Source organism: Marmota marmota, unplaced genomic scaffold, assembly GCF_001458135.2.
Source record: "Marmota marmota marmota unplaced genomic scaffold, marMar, whole genome shotgun sequence".
Taxonomy (NCBI): domain Eukaryota; kingdom Metazoa; phylum Chordata; class Mammalia; order Rodentia; family Sciuridae; genus Marmota; species Marmota marmota.
In genome coordinates, this window is record NW_025999876.1 from 371,121 (window position 1) to 379,023 (window position 7,903).

At 38.5% G+C, this 7,903-nt stretch overlaps 1 pseudogene; it reads left to right on the forward strand.

The window, feature by feature from the left end:
* The first annotated feature begins 1,971 nt into the window (after positions 1 to 1,971).
* Positions 1,972 to 4,318, forward strand: LOC107160686 (annotated as a pseudogene).
* The last annotated feature ends 3,585 nt before the right edge of the window (positions 4,319 to 7,903 follow it).

Here is a 7,903-nt window from a genome sequence, read left to right on the forward strand (position 1 = left end):
TAGCACATATTTAATAATTCTAGTCATACAAAATAATTAGAACATATATATTCAAACATGGTGATTATACTTAGTGGTTTCCAAAGTAAAGATAAACAGGGACTATGTGCAATGGATTAGGTGGTTCATTTAAAAAATTACAAATATTTGGAACAAGAGGTAGCTGAAAGTTGCACAGTTGTGTCATGTGGTAAATAATATGGAATTGGTAACCACAAACTGTTACAAATTTAACTTCATGACACATGGATTTCATCTCAATGATAAGAAATTTTGCTGCTGAACTGCAGACAGCCTTAGATGTTTCCCACTTACAGGTTGAGGAGTGAGTGAGAGTTGCCCATCACCCTCAGTGTTAACTGATCACTGTAAACACCCTTAACGCACACTGAGGTGAAGGATGGCAGAGATGAAAACACACAGTGAGCACCACCAGTCTCTCTGCAGTGTTACTGGATTCTCAATGTGACTAAGCATGATGTCCAGCACAGAAGTTCCACTTTGCCATACACTGTCCACGTGGGAAAATTAGCACACATTTCCTTATTTTAAGCACTACCAAGAGAACTACCAAAAGGGAAAACTCCCAGCTTCCCCACTTCCAGAGGAAAGTACTTGTGGCAGCCCTTCTTCAAATAATTGGCATTAAAAATATAGTAACTACTCCTCATACTTCTTTTTCTGAACTTCATTCTACCTGATCGTGGTTTTATTTTGGTTCCAAACCTTTTTTTTTATAGCAAATTCTATATATGTATTTGCACTACTTAAAGAACAATGTAGTTCTTAACACTCTAAAATTATTGATGTCAAACTACAGAAGCTAAAGCTTATTTCTTACTTTAAAAAATCCAGGTTCCTAATGTAATCATATTTTGTAGATCTGCAGGAACATTCTGAGGACCTTTACAAGTTAGGTGGTGATTCATATATTTTATCACAATCAAAATCTGAAGTTTCATGAGACTGATCCATGAAAAAATTAAGTCAAATTTGGAGAAGTGTTCAAGTTGTAGTTCAAGTAATAAGCAAATAAATTAAGCTCATGTGATTTAAACTACTTATTGGAGAATTTACTAAATTCTTTTGAAGAAACTAAAACGTACATTGTTTAGTAGGAAAAGGAAAACAGAAATGAAGAAAATATATCTGTAGTTCTATGCCAGCTTCCAGATCTTGAACACATGTTTATTTTTCCATATTATATTTGACTCAAGTGTGTAGGGATGGTCAGCAAGGACCCCTGGAGTGCCTGGAATTCAGTATTGAAGAGTGAAAAGCATGGTTTAACATAAGGAATTGTCTCATGACCCATCACCTCCTAAATTTGTCATATTGTATTATTTTGTAATTTCTATCATGGTAAACAAATTACATAAAAACACCAATATATTTCTTCTTTCCAAAACATCACCATCTGAAACTACTGTGGCCCTATCTGTGTCATTGGTAATGTTTGTTGACAGATTGCTACTGTAAAGAGATCTTAACTTTTCAAGTGCAGAGGTCCATGGGCTTGCATGACCTCCCTCCAGCCTGCACTGTGTGTGCTAAGGAAGTGTAGAAAGGGCAGAGCCTGTTTGGGAGAGACTTCTTTGTAAACCAGTATTATAAAGAAAGACAGTTCAAGTGAGTGGTCAGTCAACAAAGCCTCCAGGTTTATTAACCACTGTGTAGGAAGTCATGCATTTGCACCTAAAAAAATACACAGATGAATGATACAAGGTCCCAAATTAATGAATTTGCACAGAATGATCTCTAATACTACACAAAAGTGGGGGGAAATTAAGATTATTCAGCAGTTTCCAGAGAAAAGATTGCATTTGAACCTCCTCTAAATACCCATAAAAAGTAAATGGTTAAATTTAAATCATTATGTCACGTAGAAAAGAGCTCTGTCAGCAAGTTCCAGGGTATTCTGTGAATAAGAACATCACTCAGGCTTGAGCTTTAGGTTTGTGCCACGGAGAAATGGAGTATGTGACAAGAAACAGATTGCAGGTAGACTGAGTAGAACCTCTTGAACTTCACCCACACTGTGCAATTAGCTGCACCCTACCTGTGTCTGGCCACCCACTATCTACCCTGGGAGACACTCAGGTTTCCAGAGGAGCCTAGGCAGGCTTATCAGGAAGGTCATTTTACTAAGGGTGAGTGTGTTTAACCTGTCAAAGTGCTGAGGAGGACCCAGGATGACAGAGGCCTGAGAGATGATGATAGAGGTGACCTGGGATTGAAGTGATCTGAGCTGTTACAGAAGTGTTGAACTATGAGCAAAATCTTCCTTTCAATGTATTCGGTCAGTATTTTTTTGTATGATTATGATATTGTGAAGAAAGAAATATAGGGCTGGGTTGTGGCTCGGTGGCAGAGTGCTTGCCTTGCACATGTGAGGTACTGGTTCAATCCTCAGACCCACATAAAAATGAATAAACAAAATAAAGATTTTGAAAATAAAAAGAAAGAAAGAAATATAATAGAAGATGTCAAAAAGACTAAGGAAAATTAATTTTTAGACAAAGGAGTCTTTAATTTCATGATGATGAACATGAAATAAAAACAAAACAGGGTAAAAGTAGAAGTTTAGAAGAATGTCAGGAGGAGGCTATGAAGACCTTACTTTGATCTGTTGAAGAAGAAAAGAGAGCCCCAGTGGGAACAGGAACAGGCACGTATCTGATGGTGTGTGACATGAGACAGCACCACTCATGTGCTAGGGAGCAGCAGGGAGAGTAGGGGACTGCAGAGAAGCCAGGTGCAGTCAGGTCACCTCAGTTTACTGTAACACAGACCTGTGAGCCTGGAATAGGATAGTTTGGTGGAGAACTTTCCTTATGAGAATTATTTTTTCATGTCTATGAGAATAAATATGCCAACATTATGAATCATTTGCTACCTATAAAATTTTTGATTTGAATTATTAATGTGGGAAAAATGAGAAAATAATTTGCACAATTACATTAATGAATTAAAATGAAGGTGACTAAAATGAAGAACAAAAGAAATGCATGGTGACACCCATGGTCATGGGAAAGAGGAGGTGGGACACCCTGGAAGTGCTCTTCATGGAGTCTCAGGAGGTAAGCCAGGCCTATGGGGAGCTGAGGACAAGTCCTGGAGGTCACACCCAGACCCTGGGCTGCAGACCTCCACACCTGCACTGGGAGGTGCACTCTACTCAGAAATGAGAAACATCAGAAAACCAAGAGTGACCTTCCTCTCCAGGGAAAGCTGCTGAAAAGTACAAGAAAACATGTTGGACATGAATGTGTAAACTAACTGTATTATTTTTTAAATATATTTTCAGTTGTCTATGAACATTAATATTTTATTTATTAATTTTATTTATATATAATGCTAAGATTCGATCCCAGTGGCTCACACATGCTACTCAAGTGCTCTACCATGAGCTACAGACCCAGGACCAAGTACTTCTATTAATCATATTTTTGCTTCCTCTCTCTTGTCTCTTTATCTTCACAGACAACCAGAATTTCCACTAAATGTCCAATGCCACCATGCTTACTGACTTTCTCCCACTGGGATGTCCTGATATCTGTATTGTGAGTTTCCTTTATTTTACAGTATTTCCAATGGCCTACCTGGGTACCTTGTTAGGGAAACTATTTCCATCACTGTCCCTAATGCCTGTGTCAACTCTCTCACTGGCAACAGGGTCATTTCAGTGGCTGGCTGTGCAACCCAGATCTTCTTGGTAATTTTCTGTGCATGTGTTGAACTTCTGTTTCTCTCCATCATGGCCTGGGACCACTATGTAGCCATCTGCCAGCCCCTTCAGTACCCCCTCATCATGAACCCTCAGTTTTGTGTCCTCATGAACCTGGCTTCCCTGCTCAGTGGTGTGCTGTATGCAGGTGTGCACACTGGGAACACATTCTGACTGTCCTTCTGCCAGTCAAACGTGGTCCACCAGTTCTTCTGTGATGTCCCCTCTCTGCTGAGGCTCTCCTACTCTGACACTACCAGCAACATGGTCCTTCGTGTCTCTGCTGTGGCAGTTGGTGGTGGTCACTTTACTCTTATTGACATGTCATATATTCACATATTTTCTGTTGTGCTGAAATTTCCCACAGAGAGTTGGGGAGGGCTGCTCCACCTGCACCCCTCATATCTTCGTGGTTTCGGTTTTCCTCAGTCCCATCATGTGCATCTACAGATGGCTTTCAGTGACCTCTGACAGCACAGGACACTGTTCTCTGCCTTTTACACCATAGTTTCTCTCTTCTTGAATCATCTTACATAAAGAATCTGATACAAACAGGTAAAGGAAACTGTGAGAAGTGTGATGCAAACATAGTTGTTCTCAGGGAAATGATAAAGACGCTTTTCAGCATTATCCTCATTTCACTGAGTGGAGTCAAATGAGGTCAAATGCTTTTCTAATGTGGGCTTTACATGTTACCCTGCCTACCCTATTATCACCTTACTAGAATCTCAGTTATTTTATAGCATTTTTTTGTTATTTACCCTATTATTACCATGGATCCTTCATAAAAGCTTAATTTTATCAATTCATTTTAATATATAAATATGATCCAATATATTTTCTAAAATCATTTCTGGTGATATACATTAAAGTTTTATCAATTACTGTCACAGAGGAAATTTTTACAAATAAAACATGAAGATAATGTACATAATCCGCTGTCAAACTGTGATACAAAATTGTGTCAATTTAATTACTTTGAAAATATATAAAAATCAAATCCTTAAGACTTTACAATAATAAATGTAGAGAGAATCAAAATGATACTTTTCTCCATTTAACATATACAGGAAAAGGAAGATACTCCTTGTCCATGAAGAAAAGAGAGAGAGCAAAGGTTACATCCATCATGAACCCACAGCACAATCCATCCACTGGGGAAGAGCACCTTGGGCTCCCCTGACAGTTATTGCTGCCAATCTTTTATTAAGTCTATGAGTGGTCTAGTTTGAGGGACACAAACTTGGGGCTGAGTTGCAGGTCAGCTTTCTAAGGGTTTTCCTCCAACACATGGTACTTCTGTAAAAACTATGATAATGAGTCATACCTGATCATTATGAAATAGTTGCCAGGAATTGTCTGGCCTCACTGTATGACCTGTGTAAAATTGAAAATTTCTCTCAGTTTTATGGGTTTTGTAAACTAAACCTCTAGGAGCATTTATGGCCTTCTTTTTGGTTGTTTTTGCTGTTGTTGTACTCAGCAGGACTGAACCAAGGCTGCATCCCTAAACTTTTTTTCTGTTTTTGTTGTGGGACAAACTATATATGCTTTGACCAGACAAACTCCATTTTACCCTGAGGCTCCATTGCATATGAGAAATGCTTCTCACATGAGAAAACCCTGCATATGTAAACCACTTTTTGCCATGCACACCCTGTATGGCAACATGTAAGTCTAAAAAATGTTTCAGTTATTCTTTCCCATTGTATTATTAGGAACTACATGTGTAAGTTGTTGTTCTCATTTTAATTCCTATTTTTCTTGGGCTGCTTACTGTACTCTGACTGGGTAATTCTTACACACTCCCCATGTTACTATGGTTTTGACTTACTGGTAGCTTGTACTTAGGAGCTATAAAAATGTACCCTACCTTCTGCAAAAGGTTGAAGGATGCAGAGCTGACTTTCTATCTGCCATTCCTACCCACTATCTAATAAACTTAATGTCCTACTTCAAGACTCACCCAGTGATTTATTTCTAATGTGCCACATTGTATCACAGAAAATAGGGTTTGCTAAGTTGCTTAGGGACTTCAGGAGGTTCTGAGGCTGGCTTTAACCCTGAGATCATTGTTCACCAACCTCCTTATGTGTGAAATGGCAGGTGTGCACCCCTGTGCCCAGTTTGTGGCAGCTCATCATCTCACATGAGTTATTTCTCTCCAAATATTTTAGTGTCCTCATTGGCATGTGCTTTGCTCATTGTTAATTATGACTGACATAGGCTCAATATCAAGTTACCTAGGAGTACTGATATAACAAAATGAAGAAAATATATTTACACAAAAAAGTCAGTGTATTCAATTGCAAAAATCTAAACAATCAATTTGTTCACCAATACACAAATAGGAAAATGGGGAGAAAAATAAAAAATGTGTTTATTACCTAAAAAAACATGAAAGCAGTTGTTTGTATAAGTAGAGTTAAAAGCCAGATTTGAGCAGAGTTTTAAAGAGATAATTTTAAAAACTAGGTCCAAAGAATGAGTGGTTATAAACAGACTGCAGGCCCTAAGGAGAGGCTAAGTATTTCATACCTCTTCAATAGGAAAGGAGCTGAGAGCATCTAATAAATTTGTAGGACCATACCTATTGCACACTAAAGGATGTAGACAGGAAAATTCCCTTGATAAGTGTCTTATGGCCACCCTGCTTGCACAGAGGGCACAGGAAGTTGTTTTACCATAATAAGCAAGGAAGACATTAAGAAACCACCACTGCACTAATTTTGGGGACCCATCTATGGCATCAGACATTAGCATCATTGACATTGTGCCATCTCTGCAGGAATGTAGAGTGCCCAAATTAATGGGTCATGATGACTTCCACCATCAATTCAAAGAAAAGCTTGGTAGCCCAAGTGAACTGTAGCATAGTCTAGGCCCTACAGACCCACCCCCTGACAGGGTGAATAGGTGTACCTGTGAATGTGAAGCCAAAGTTGGCATGGAATCCCAAGAAATTAATAGTTACTAGCAGTATAAACTCTCTGCCAAGGAAAGGCAAAGAGAGCCACTGTGTTATGCAACTGGCAAGGCCAAAGGGCAGGAAATACCAGTCCTTTTGGAAATATTGTCTTACAGTCAAGAGTCCTAGCTGCTACATGAGGAATTACAGATGGAGTTGTTTTCTCAGCTGGTTTTATATTTCCTCTACACCTCCATTCTTTCCACTGCCCTACTAAGTCCTTTTGGAATAAGAAGGTTTATGTTCTACAGTGGATATTGATGCATGTAACTTGCTTTTGATTTTTATGGGGGCTCACAACAAAGATTTTACCTTCAGTTTTAGGTGAGATTTTAGGCTCAAACTTTAGGATAAAGCTGGAATTTATTAGACTATTAGACGCTTGGAGATGGGCTAAATTCATTATGCATTGTGAAATGGACATGAGTTTTGGAGATCTGGAGTTGAAACATTATGAATGGGATGTGAGATGTCTCAAAAAGTTCCTGAATTGAGGCAGGAATTTTCTCTCTCTCTCTTTCTTTCTTTCTTTCTTTCTTTCTTTCTTTCTTTCTTTCTTTCTTTCTTTCATCTTTCTTTGCATTCTTGAGTATTTTTATCAGAGATATAAAATCTTGTTTTCACACAAGATTTTTTTTTAATCAAATGGGGTATAATATCTCATTTTTCCATGTTTACAGGTTGCAGAATCACATTGGTTATACAGACATGTATATACATTCAGCAATACTAGTGTCTATTTTATTCTGCTGCTCTTTCTATCCGGCAGGAATTTTCAAAGGTAGAATGATTGGATTATGAGAGCTGCAACCTAATCAATCCATCTTAATTTGAACAAATTGACTGTGTGTTAGCTTTAGGCATTTGGACACTGCTGGAGGAGGTGGCCCACTGGGATTAATCCCTGATAGCTTTTCTCTAACCCTAACCCTAACCCTCTTTCCCCTTCCCTGTCATTGCCTACCTGGAGCCATATTCTGAGCATCTTCCCTCGTTTATTGTGCGTGTTTTTTTTTTAAACCATGTATTTTGGTCACAGCCATGCAAATATGACACAATAACTCATCATAATCACATAGAGTGCAGAGTGTATACCAGAGATGACCAAATGGCCAACATTATGATAAAAAATAAATCAGCCACATTATATTACCAGACTGAGGAGAAATAAGTCCACAGATGGACGTGCTGATTTAAAGATCTGTGGA